Below are 12,584 nucleotides of genomic sequence, written 5' to 3'. Positions count from 1 at the left end.
GATACTTTATTAAATATAATACAATGGGCTCATATTTAAGAAAGAAAGTGAAATGGAAGGGGGAATAGTACGTGGGATAGAGACATAGAGGTGAAAGACACAGTGAGAAAGAGAAAGGAAGAGAGAGAGTAGGGGGAGAGAGGGAAGGAGAGAAATGTATTTGGAGGGGGAAAGAGAGAGAGTGACAGGAGAGATGAAGATGGAATGAGGGAGAGAGGAGACGAGAGAAGAGAGAGAAAAGGAGAGGATAATGATAGGAAAAGTAGGGGAAGAGAGAGACAGCGAGACATAGATATGGACAGTGGAGAGAGGAGGAGAGAGAAGGAGAGAGGGAGGGAGATAGTGACAGAGTTGGAGGGTGGAGGGAGAGTGTGTGTATGATGGGTGAAGGGACGGAGGGAGGTGGGAGAGAAGGGGAGAGAGATGAAGGAAAAAGAGAGAGCACTCGAGAGAGAGGAGAGAGAGAGGGGGGGAGAGAGATGGAGTTGGAAGGGGAATAAAGACATAGAAAGAGAAAGGTGCAGAGGGAGTGACAAGGGAGAGATGGAGAGTTAGTAAGGGGGGAGAGAGAGTGGGAGAGGGAGAGAGAGATAGATATATACGGAGAGAAAGCGTGTATGTTTTAGGGCTGATAAGGAGAGACAAGGGGAGATAGAGATATATATTGGGTGGCGAAGGGTGTATAAGAGGGGGAGGGAGAAAGAGGGATAGATGGGAGATAGACATATCAATGGAGGGGGTAGAGAGAGAGAGAGAGAGAGAAGGAGAAGAGATAGAGAGGGAAAGGAAGAGAGAGAGATATGTATATAGATAGATAGTTATGGGGGGAGAGAGAGCGTGACAAATGTTTAGGGGGTTAAGATAGAGAGAAAAATAAGGAAACATGGAGGGAGTTATAAATATAGATAGCAGGGGGAGAGAGGAAATAAGAGAAAGATAGAGAAAGTTAGGGAGAGGAAGATAGAGTGAGACGGGGGAGAGAGGGAAGGGAAGAGATAGAAGGAGAGGGGGAGGGAGACAGAAACAGAATGGAAGGTGGAGAGAGAGGGAAGGAGAAAGAGTCTCACAGAGACAAATAAAGACATAGAAGTTAGATCTAGAAAGTCATGAATATTTTAGATTTTCGATGTGGTTGTTGATTTCTAATCCTATTTGATCACATGACCTATATGCATTTATTTTAGTGTAGATGTCAATTTATAATTCTATTTAATACCTTACACTAGATGCGTTGATTTCATTGCCAATGTTGATTTCTACTCCTATTTGATTGCTTGCACATGATGCATTGGTTTTAGTGTAGATATATATTTCTAATCCTATTTGATCACTTGCACTAGATGCATTGATTTCAGTTTAGATGTCGATTTCTAATCATATTTAATACCTTACACAAGATCCATTGATTTCAGGGTAGATGTTGGTTTCTACTCATATTTGATTTGTTTTAGTATAGATATTGATTTCTAATCCTATTTGATTGCTTGCACTAGATGCATTGATTTCAGTATATATTTTGATTTCTAATCCTATTTGATTGTTTTCACTAGATGGATTGATTTTAGTGTAGATGTTGATTTCTAATTTGATGCAACAAGATGTATGACGTATATTAATTTGAAAGTAATTAGATTAATAGTGTGCATTGATTTTAGTGTAAGCACATCTCTACCTCCTCCATCTATATCTCTATCTCCCATTGTATCGTCTTCTTTATCTCTCTATCTCAACCCCTAAACATACACTCACTCTCTCCATATCTATCTATATCTCTCTCCTTGCCTTCCTTTCCCCTCCCTCTCTCTCTCCCCCTTCCTTCTCTCTAACATTTCTTTCTCCATATCGATATCTATTCCTCCCTCCATGTCTTTGCCTCTCTCTTACTCCCTCTCCCCCCATATATATCTATATCTCCCATTTTATTTCCTTCTCACCCCCAAAATATACACACTTTCTCTCAGTGTAAGCACATAAAAATTATTCAACCATAAATGCAAAACTAGAGTTTTCATCCTAAATAAAATGTTTTCTTACCCCAAATGTTTTCTTCTTGAAAGTATAAACTATTTATAATTGGGTAAATTCTTATTATTCCCATTTTCCATCCAACATTGTTAATTACTTTGCATTGTAATAGAAAATAACTACTATTGAAAATTATTTGGGGTTTAACACTCCATAAGTCACCATGATTGAATTTTGAGAAAACTACTATTATTATTGGAGAGAAACAAAGACCAAGGTATGTTATATTGTTTACTACAGTAGCTCGAGTTAAATATTTGAATGGTCTATGATTCCATCTACTCTTTCCATATGTTCGATATGAGAAAATACGAATAGTAGAAGAAAATAGTTTCAGATAACTACTATTATTATTGGAGAGAAACAAAGACAAAGGTATGTTATATTGTTTACTACAGTAGCTTAATGGTCTATGATTCCATCTACTCTTTTCATATGTTCGATATGAGAAAATACGAACAGTAGAAGAAAATAGTTTCAGATAACTACTATTATTATTGGAGAGAAATAAGGACAAAGGTATGTTATATTGTTTACTACAGTAGCTGAATGGTCTATGATTCCATCTACTCTTTTCTCTTTTCATACGTTCCATATGATTCCATCTACTCTTTTCTCTTTTCATACGTTCCATATGAGAAAATATGAATAGTAGAAGAAAATAGTTTCAGATTGATTGAAATGAATATTGTTTGTAATTGACTATATTCTTAGTATTCACATTTTCTATCTATCAAAATTGTTACATTGACACTTTGCACTCAAAATTTGTATTTCATCATTTTTCATCATTCAAGTTACTCACAGTTTCTTTCATCTCAACAAACTGAGGTAACTAAGAAAATTTTAAATTAAATTGACCAAATTAATCTTAGACATATCTAGCATATTTAAAATGATCAAAATATTTAGATGTAAATTATAAATTAAATTGACCAAATTAATCTTAGACATATCTAGCATATTTAAAATGATCAAAATATTTAGATGTTCAACAAATTTTGTATAACTACACATTACTAAAACTAATCTAGATCCATCTTAACACCAGATCTATCAAGTGCCAACAGGGATCAAATCTCGTGAGATGCAAACCTTTCGTCAAGTTTTGCACTCAAAAAATGCGTTTGCACCTCGAGAGATTTGATCCCTCTCAAAGCTTAATAGATCTGGTGTTAAGATGGATCTAGACTTGTATAAATAATTGAATGTTATTATTATTTAATTATTTGATTAACCAATTATATTGTTAAAATTATAAAATAAATAATTTAACAAGTATAGCATTAAAAATATATTATAAATAATATCAATACTATACGAGGAAAAGGTGAATTTAATAAATTATTTTTTTGAAAATAACGATTTAAAATATATATATATATATATATATATATAATATAAACACTATACCACGGAAGGAATTTAAAAACATATTTTTTTGAAAATAACATTTTTTTTAATTTATTTTTCTCTCATAAAAAATAATAGGTATCTATTATTGTTATAGAGAATCAAATTGACACCTCATCATTACTTGGAAATCTTAAATTATGATATAAAAAAATAAAACAATATCAAATGTTTATCCGATAGAAAATAATGGTTAACTATTATGAACGTCAATATAATCGACAGATCACGTCCATAAAGAAATTAAAAAAACATTTTTTAAATAAGGTTAAATATTATTAAAACATTATAAGTATTTTATGCGGGCAAGAGCATAATAAAGAGGAACACTAAATATTTGATCCCACCAAACAAATGAAACGACGTCCCTCCTCGGACTCCGAGAGGGCACCAAATTATTTAAAGTTAGTAATTTGCATTACCTTTATTTCTTTAAATTTAATGAGGACAACTTTAGTGTCTTTTTATTCAATGATTTGAAATGAGTCGGTCATTAAAACAGTTTAAAATTTTATGAAGATAAGTTTAGAGTTTGTTTTGATTTATCCTTCAATGGCTTCATTTGTGACATCTAGCCTGTGGACAACTGAACCTTATGTGATTGCCTCATTGACGGCTATTAATACCAACAGACCGTTTTCCTTTCCAAAAAGTAGAGTGCAGTGCTCAGAATGGGTGTGTGAGATATGGATTTTCATAATTCGCGTCTTTCTCTAGCTTTGCCTGCAGCATTCACAATCACGGATGGAGGGGCTGCCACAGCAGCGATTCTCTGTACATTTTCTCTTTCTTCTTGATATGGTTTATGCACAAAAAAAGGATTAGTGCATTACCTCCAAGACCCTATGCATGGCCCATCATAGGAAACCTCCACCAACTGAGACTCCCCGCTCATCGTTTTTTTGAAGGCCTTGCCCACAAATATGGTCCCATTTTGTTTCTGCGCTTGGGCTCAGTCCCTACCGTCTGGTTTCTTCTTCTGAGATAGCCAAACATTTTCTCAAAACTGATGATTTGATCTTTGCCAGTCGACCCCTAGGAGCCGCTGCGAGATTAATGTTTTTCAATTTTAACGATGTGGTCTTCGCTCCATATGGAGATCATTGGAGGCAAATGAGGAAAATGTGCGTCTTAGAACCCCTGACTACCAAAAGAATTGAGTACTTCAGGTGCGTGCGGGAAGAAGAGGTGTCTGCGATGATCCATTCAATATGGGAGGAGAGTGAGAAGGGAAGAATGGGCATGAATGTGAGCAAGGCCATCTCTAATCTCGCCTCCAATATTGTTAGGCGAATACTGGTGAAGAAGAAATTTTCGGACGATGATTTGGGTGGTGAATTCAAAGGGTTTAAAGATCTGTTGGTACAGTTGACAGCTAGGGTGGGAGACTTCAACATTGGAGACTTCATTCCGTACTTGGATTCGCTTGATTTGCAAGGTATCAAGCGACAGATGAAGAAAATTGATAAAACATTCAACGAATTTGCGGAGAAAATAATAGATGACCATGTTAATGTTAATCATTTCATGGCCAAGGCCTCCAATGGCCAGAAAGAGGGAGAAGCAGAGCCTCATGTCCAAGAATTCATGGATGCGCTGCTCCATTTGGCTAAGACCAACAGTAAAATCAGACTGGAAACCATAAGGGTCTTGTGCTTGTATGCCTCGCTCCTCATTCTTAAACTTCGGCCAGTCATCATTTTGCAACTAATTGGATTTGTATATGTTTGGGGTGTTGGGAATTTTTCTTGTAAAGTTCCAAAAACAAAATCTTACATTTACTACTGCCCATTACATTTTTTTTTTTAACAAGAAAAAAATCTTCATGCTGCTGCATTTTTCATATTCACACTACTGTGTGAAAAACTTCTACATTCCCGAGCTGCTCTGTTCTAGTTTTTTTTCATCTTCGCACTGTTGTGCGTATAACCTCTCTCACACTACACAACTTACATTACTCTTCATATCTGATAACAAAAAGCATTACAATTTTTTTTTTTTTAACAAAAAAAAAGACTACCAGAATAAAACATTACAATATTACATGCCGTAAAAAAAATAAACTTAAAGACTTTTACCTACTATCTACGAGCATGATAAATTCATTAAATTCCTTAATGATAAAACCTGCGACCAAAACAAAATTTTTTTTTACTCCACGCAATCTCCATGCCCTGCAGAACTGTACGCAACTTTGAATTGATCGACGGTGAACAGTCATCCTTGCAATCGAACGAATATCGCTTTCCCAAACTGAACGAGCGTTATGTCCCGATAAAAAGTGGTTTTGCAGAGAGTACAATGATAGCGTGGCAGATTTTTATTGCATCGGGGGCAATTGAAGGAATACCACTCCTTCCGCAAAAGCGGTCCGATGGAGTCTGGGTGGTTTTCCTCAGTTGTTTTCGTAGGAGTAAATGTGCGCAGATGAAATTAATATTTCAACACTCCCCTTTAATTTCAACTGCTGGGTTATCAGTCATATCCAGACATTTCCTCAAAAATTCGAAGCTTTTCTGATCCAATGGCTTTGTCAAATGTCTGCAGCATGTTCCTGAGTCCTGCAATGTTTTAAAACAATTTCACCATTGCTTACCAATTCCCTGATGTAATGAAACCTTGTGTCAATGTGTTTCGTTCTCTTATGAAACACCGAATTCTTGGATAATGCAATAGCTGAGCTATTGTCACAAAAAATCACCGTTCCTTTTGCCTGCTCTTGGCCTAAGCTCTTTAACATCCTTCTCATCCAAACTTCTTGACATGTTGCTACTGTAGCTGCCACATATTCAACCTCTGCTGTAGACAATGCTACAATACGTTGTTTCTTAGAAGCCTATGAAATGGCTCCTGAACCCATGTGAAAAACATAACCCGCTGTGCTTTTCCGATCATCTACACTTCCAGCCAATCACTATCAGTGTATCCAATTAAATCTGAACATTCTGAGACAGTATATAAAATGCCAAACCTTTTAATACTTTTAAAATACCTTAGAATTCTTTTTGCTGCCTGCCAATGTGTTTCTTTTGGCCTCTTCATGAATCTGGAAATTAAACTAACAGCAAACATTATATCTGGCCTAGTTGCAGTCAAATACATGAGGCTATCAACTATGCTCTTGTACAAACTAGGATCAAAATCCTTGTTGCTGTCCTCTTTACTGAGTTTTAATCCCATCACTGTGGGAGTGATTGTTGCCTTGTTGTCCTGCATGTTAAATCTTTCCAACACTTCATTAACATATTTTGCTTGTGAGATAAGAATCCCATTTTCATTTTCATCTACTTATATTCCTAAGAATTATCTCAGCAAATCCATGTCAGTCATTTCAAATTCTTCTTTCATGACTGTTTTGAAATTTTCAATGAGGTAGTCATCATTATCTATAAAAATAACATCATCAACATATAACACAACAATTAAAATTTTACCATCCTTTTCTTTGATGTAGATGGTGGGTTCTCCCTCACATTTCTCAAATCCATTTTCCAGTAGATAGGAATCTATCCTACTGTACCATGCTCTTGGTACTTGCTTCAACCCATAAAGAGCTTTCTTCAATCTGCACACTTTGTGCTCTTGGCCTTTCTTTTCATAGCCTAGAGGTTGTTCAACATAAACCTCTTCCATTAACACTCCATTTAGGAATGCTGACTTCACGTCCATTTGATAAACTTTCCACTTGTTTTGTGCTGCTATGGATAGCACTGCTCTCACTGTTTCCATTCTTGCAACCGGTGCGAAAGTTTCCTCATAGTCTATCCCATACTGCTGCTTATATCCTTTGACAACCAGCCTTGCTTTGTGTCTTTCTATTTTGCCTTCAGCATTACTCTTGGTCTTGTAGACCCATTTGACTCCAATGACTTCTTTTCCTTTTGGTAGTTCAACCAAATCCCATGTCTTGTTTCTTTCTATGGCATTGATCTCCTCATCCATAGATTCTATCCATTTCTTATCTTTAATTGCATCTTCGAAATGAATAGAGTCATCAACATGACAATACAAAGCAAACAAGGAATTCATTCCTTCATCATAAATATCACTTAAATTTCTGAATTTCTTACCTCTTTCATTTGGTGTGCAAGTGTTTGAAGAAGCACTTGAATTTCCTCCTTGTAGTGTGCTTGGAGAAGCACTTTCATTTCTCCTCAAGGGTGTCTCTTGCTGTCCTTGTGTTGGCACTGCTGTTTGGGGATGTATTTCAACCATCTCCTCGTCATCTTCATCATGAGACAAACAGTTTTTAACATTCATTGTTTTCTCTATGCTTCCATCCCAAGCTTCCTCCTCAATGAATTGAACATCTCTGCTCACAAAAAACTTCTTAGTAGATGGGATATATAACCTGTATGCTTTGGATTCCTCACTGTATCCCATGAATATACATTTCTCCCCTTTGCTGTCCAACTTATTCCTTAACTGATCTAGAATGTGTGCATAAGCCACACATCCAAAAACTTTCATGTGGGTGACTCCTTGCTTTCTCCCACTCCATGCTTCTTCCGGCACTTTGTTCATCACTGCTTTTGTAGGACACCTATTCAAAATATATACTGCACAGTGTACATCTTCAGCCCAATAATCATTTGGCAAATGCTTTGCCTTCAAAATGCTCCTCATTATATCCATGATGGTCCTATTCTTTCTTTCAGCTACTCCATTTTGTTGCAGAGTATACCTTGTGGTAAACTGTTTGTGTATTCCATTTTCTCTACAAAATCGTAGAAAGTCTTTGGAGATACATTGACCTCCTCTGTTAGTTCTCAAAACTTCGATGCGCAGTCCGCTTTGATTTTCCACAAGTGCTTTGAAATTTCGAAATTTTTCAAACACTTCACTTTTGTTCTTCAGGAAATAAACCTGTACGCAGATCTGTACGCAACTTTGACTTAATCGATGGCGGACAGTGATTCTCGCAATTGGATGAATATCGCTTGCCCAAACTGAACGAGCGTTATGTCCCGATAAAAAGTGGTCTTGCAGAGAGTACAATGAACCCGTGGCAGAATTTTATTGCATCGGAGGCGATTATTTCAACACGGGGCGGGCTTGGAGACAACATCAACTATGTTAAAATGGGCAATGAGTGACCTGCTCAGACATCTCCATGTAATGAAGACATTGCAACAGGAAATCAAATCGATCGTTGGCCAACAAGGTAATGTAAAAGAGTCGAATCTGGCAAACATGAAAGACATTGCAGCAGGAAATCGAATCGATCGTTGGCCAACAAGGTAATGTAGAAGAGTCGAATCTGGCAAGCATGAAATACCTCCACTGTGTGGCAAAAGAGACTCTGCGACTATACCCAGCGCTGCCGCTAGCGCTTCCTCATCAATCTATGGAGTCTGTGACGATAGGAGGATACTACATACCTAAGCAAACAACGGTCATCGTAAATGTGTGGGCTATAGGGAGGGATCCCAATATGTGGGGTCAAGATGCTGCAGAATTCAAGACCGAGAGATTCATGGAAGAAGAGAATATCAATTTAACAGATCCATCGGACTTCAGTGTGATACCGTTCGGGGCAGGAAGGAGAGGATGCCCAGGGGCATCTATGGCTATTCATACCATTGAACTTGCAGTGGCTCAGTTGCTACACACTTTTGATTTGAGGGTTGAAGGTGATCCCTCCCAGCTGGATATGACAGAGGCCTCTGGAATGACGATTCCAAGACAGGTACCGCTCCATGCCTATCCAAGATCGAGGATCAGCGTCCCACCGTAAACCGTAGGAGTAGGAGGAAACAAGGGAAGGGACAGTTTCTCTTTAGCTGCAATTGTTTTCCCATTATTTGGCTCATGATGATAGTACCCGCCTTTCTAACTCTGTACATCTGGTCCTGTCGAGGTTATTAAAAATGCTGTCATTTTCGTTATGTCGGGATTACTAAATATTAGCATCTTAGAGATATCGCCATTAATATAAATAGTCGCATATTCCTGAAGCAGGGGAAGAGTATTTCAGAAAAAATAATATAAGGTAGATTATTGTAAACGGTCGTAAAGTGCCTTCTGTAATAGTGCATTAAGATCAATTATATTTTGAACCCGAGCTGGATGCGGCAGTAGTCCCTGCCAGGCAAGTCAAGGGTTGGACATGAGGGTGTTTTAATGAGACACATTTCAAATTTCTAGTTCATTGTTATCTAAGTACTCCTCTACCCTTCTGCTCTGTTTTGGAAGGCACCCGAAGTATGCGAATGTTGTGTACTTGATCGCATGTTGTTCCGTGAGTGTAAGGAATCAGCTGAGCCACGTTGTCACAAAATTGAAAAATGTTAGAATATATATATATATATATATGAATGAAACCAGAATAAAAGACGGCATTTAAAGCTAAACATAGAAATTTTCCAGAGACACATGGACAGGTATTAGGTTCACTGGTATGCACATTGCAGATGTGATGAGGTACTTGGGTCTACACTTGTGTATAAAAGAAAAGTAAGCAATTTACAAACGATGATCCTACATAGTAGGAAAGCACCTCATTCATCAAACGCTAGAGTTTACATTTTCCATGGTAAAAAATTGATTAGTTCAGGTCACGTAGATATAACGTAGAGCAGGACTTACCACAATAATCTCAGCTGTAATGTCCAATCCCTGTTGTTTTATTTGAGCAGCATTTCATTCTCCACACGAATTAGTATATTATGTAAATCAATTTTGATTTAGTTGCATATTTATGTTTTCGATTTTTCTTTCCTCGCATATTTATTTCTATGTTTATATTTTTTTTGGTTAATATAAGAAAGTATATTATTTTTTTAATAATATAAGAAAATATATTATGTAAATCAATTTTTATTTAGTTGCATATTTATTTTTTCCATTTTTCTCTCCTGGCATATTTATTTCTATGTTTATATTTTTTTGGTTAATATAGTGTTTCTTAACCATTACAGGGATTTTATTTTCAAATTCATCAGATTTTTTGAAAATTAACTTAATCATGATAATCAAGAAATCCTTCTTCAGCAAATTTGAATTTCTGGTATTCAATTTAATTAATTAATTAAAAATTAACTTAATCATGATAATAAAAATTCCCTTTCAATATATTTGAATTCCTAATATTCAATTTTATCTCGTAATTAAAAATTCAACCTGAATTATGTTCCACAATTAACCCACTCCACTATATGGCCCTCAAAACTTTGTGAAAACACTCTACTCTAATTTAGTTTCATGCAAAGTATTTCTTGAATGTTGAACTTTGGTCTCACACTATTATTGGTTTTAAGGAATGTATTTCTTGAATATTGAGCTTTGGTGTCACACTGTTATTAGTTTGAAGGAAAGTATTTCTTGAATGTTGAGCTTTGGTTTCACACTATCAGAAATGAATTTCACAACAATAGTTTCTACATTATTTTAATGATAAAAATAGTAATTTTAGAGAGTCAGTCGACACTAATTAATGAAAATCATTTAAGATATCTCTATTTTTAACTTAGAAATTCAAAGTATTCGTGTTGAAAATCATTTAAGATATCTCTATTTTTAACTTAGAATTTCAAAGTATTCGTGTAAATTATTTGTTATTTGTTATTGTATTTTACACGTGGAGAAACGCTGATTGATTAACGAGAAGCAAATCATAATCTTTAAAAATATTGGAATAAAATAGGGGTGTTGATATCCAATTATAGAACTAATAACTTCAATAAAAATTGAAGTAATACAAGAGTTTACGTAAGATTGATTGAAGCGGATCTAAAAGTGAAGCCTTTTTATTTCAACTAATATATTTAGTTGAGAAGTAACCTGCATCAGGTTATAAGCCCTTTATTTCAACTAATATATTTAGATTTAGATGTTACATCAGGTCGTAAGCATTTTTATTTAAACTAATATATTTAGTTGACAAGTAACCTGAGAGATTCAAGTAATATATTTAGTTGAAAAATAACAAAATTAGTATTTTTAGTACTCTGAATGACAAACTACAAAACAAAAATATTACTTTAAAAAATACAAAGGTGTTAATGCCAAATTACAGAGAATCAATAACGTTAGTAAAAATGTAATTTTCCAAATTACAGAACCAATAACATTAGTAAAATTGCAATAATGAAAAAATTTACATCGCCTAGAAGCTCATCTAAAACTAAAGCATCAAGCAATAAGCACTTTATTTCAACTAATGGTTAATATATATTTTGAGGATCATGATGATTAGTATAAGCCATTTATTTCACCTAATGGTTGGTATATATTTTGAGGATCATGATGATCAGTATATATTTTGAGGACCGTCATGATCGTAGGTGTAATCATCTGTGCATGCTCTTTTAAGAAAATTAGGTTGGTGCTTATTTTCTCCTAATTTACCTATTTGTCAATTGTATAGGATTTTACATGCAAATGATGCCTATATACCATGGATTTTCATGTGGCAATTCTTAATTTTTTCACTCTTTTCAATAAAATCTCTTGCCTTTTATATAAAATAATTAAGTGAAATTGCAACTTCATCACTAAACCCTGGTTCTCCAAGGATTTCCATCCACGAGTTCTTAATTTTTTATTCACAGTCTTTCAAGCATTTCTATTTTCTAGAAGGAAGCTTAATTTATCATTTTCGAAATGCATCACCGTGTATAATTTGATGTTCAAATAAAAATGCAGGAGTTCAGCTCATTCTCTATCATTTTGTAAATCTTTTTCCTGTGGATATAGTTGAGGTTGTCTCAAGACTTTTGTTTAAGTAATATACTCACTTGTTTTTATTTAAAGAAAACAAAAAAAGCACATAATTTATCATTAAGACTTATTTACCTTCAGTTTACTTGAAACTCATCCCATGGAAAAAGTTACACGCAATGGTTGGAACTTGGCACCTTATTAATTTCAGAACCCTAATCTGTGAGGTTCTAGACAATTATGTCTCTGTTCTCATAGTATTCCAACCTAAAAGCATATGAATATTAGGAACACTTGCACTCAAAAACATAGTATTCCAACAAGCATATAAATATTAATAGAACTAGCACTCAAAAACATAGTATTCCAACCTAAAAGCATATGAATATTAGGAGCCCTAGTACTCAAAAAATTGACAAGGTACGGATCGTAAATTCCAAAAGTGCCTAAATATCGTCATCAAAAAAGTATAGTCATGTTTCATG

General features: G+C 35.2%; 1 pseudogene; it reads left to right on the top strand.

Moving 5' to 3' along the window:
* Window positions 1-4,494: 4,494 nt before the first annotated feature.
* On the top strand, window positions 4,495-9,175 carry LOC149252165 (cytochrome P450 750A1 pseudogene; annotated as a pseudogene).
* Window positions 9,176-12,584: the final 3,409 nt, after the last annotated feature.

This window comes from Pinus tabuliformis, chromosome 7 (genome assembly GCF_031772625.1).
Source record: "Pinus tabuliformis cultivar Carrire ecotype Pingquan chromosome 7, CPIR1, whole genome shotgun sequence".
Lineage (NCBI taxonomy): Eukaryota > Viridiplantae > Streptophyta > Pinopsida > Pinales > Pinaceae > Pinus > Pinus tabuliformis.
Note: the sequence above shows the minus strand (reverse complement) of the source record. Positions and strands in the feature narration are given on the sequence as shown.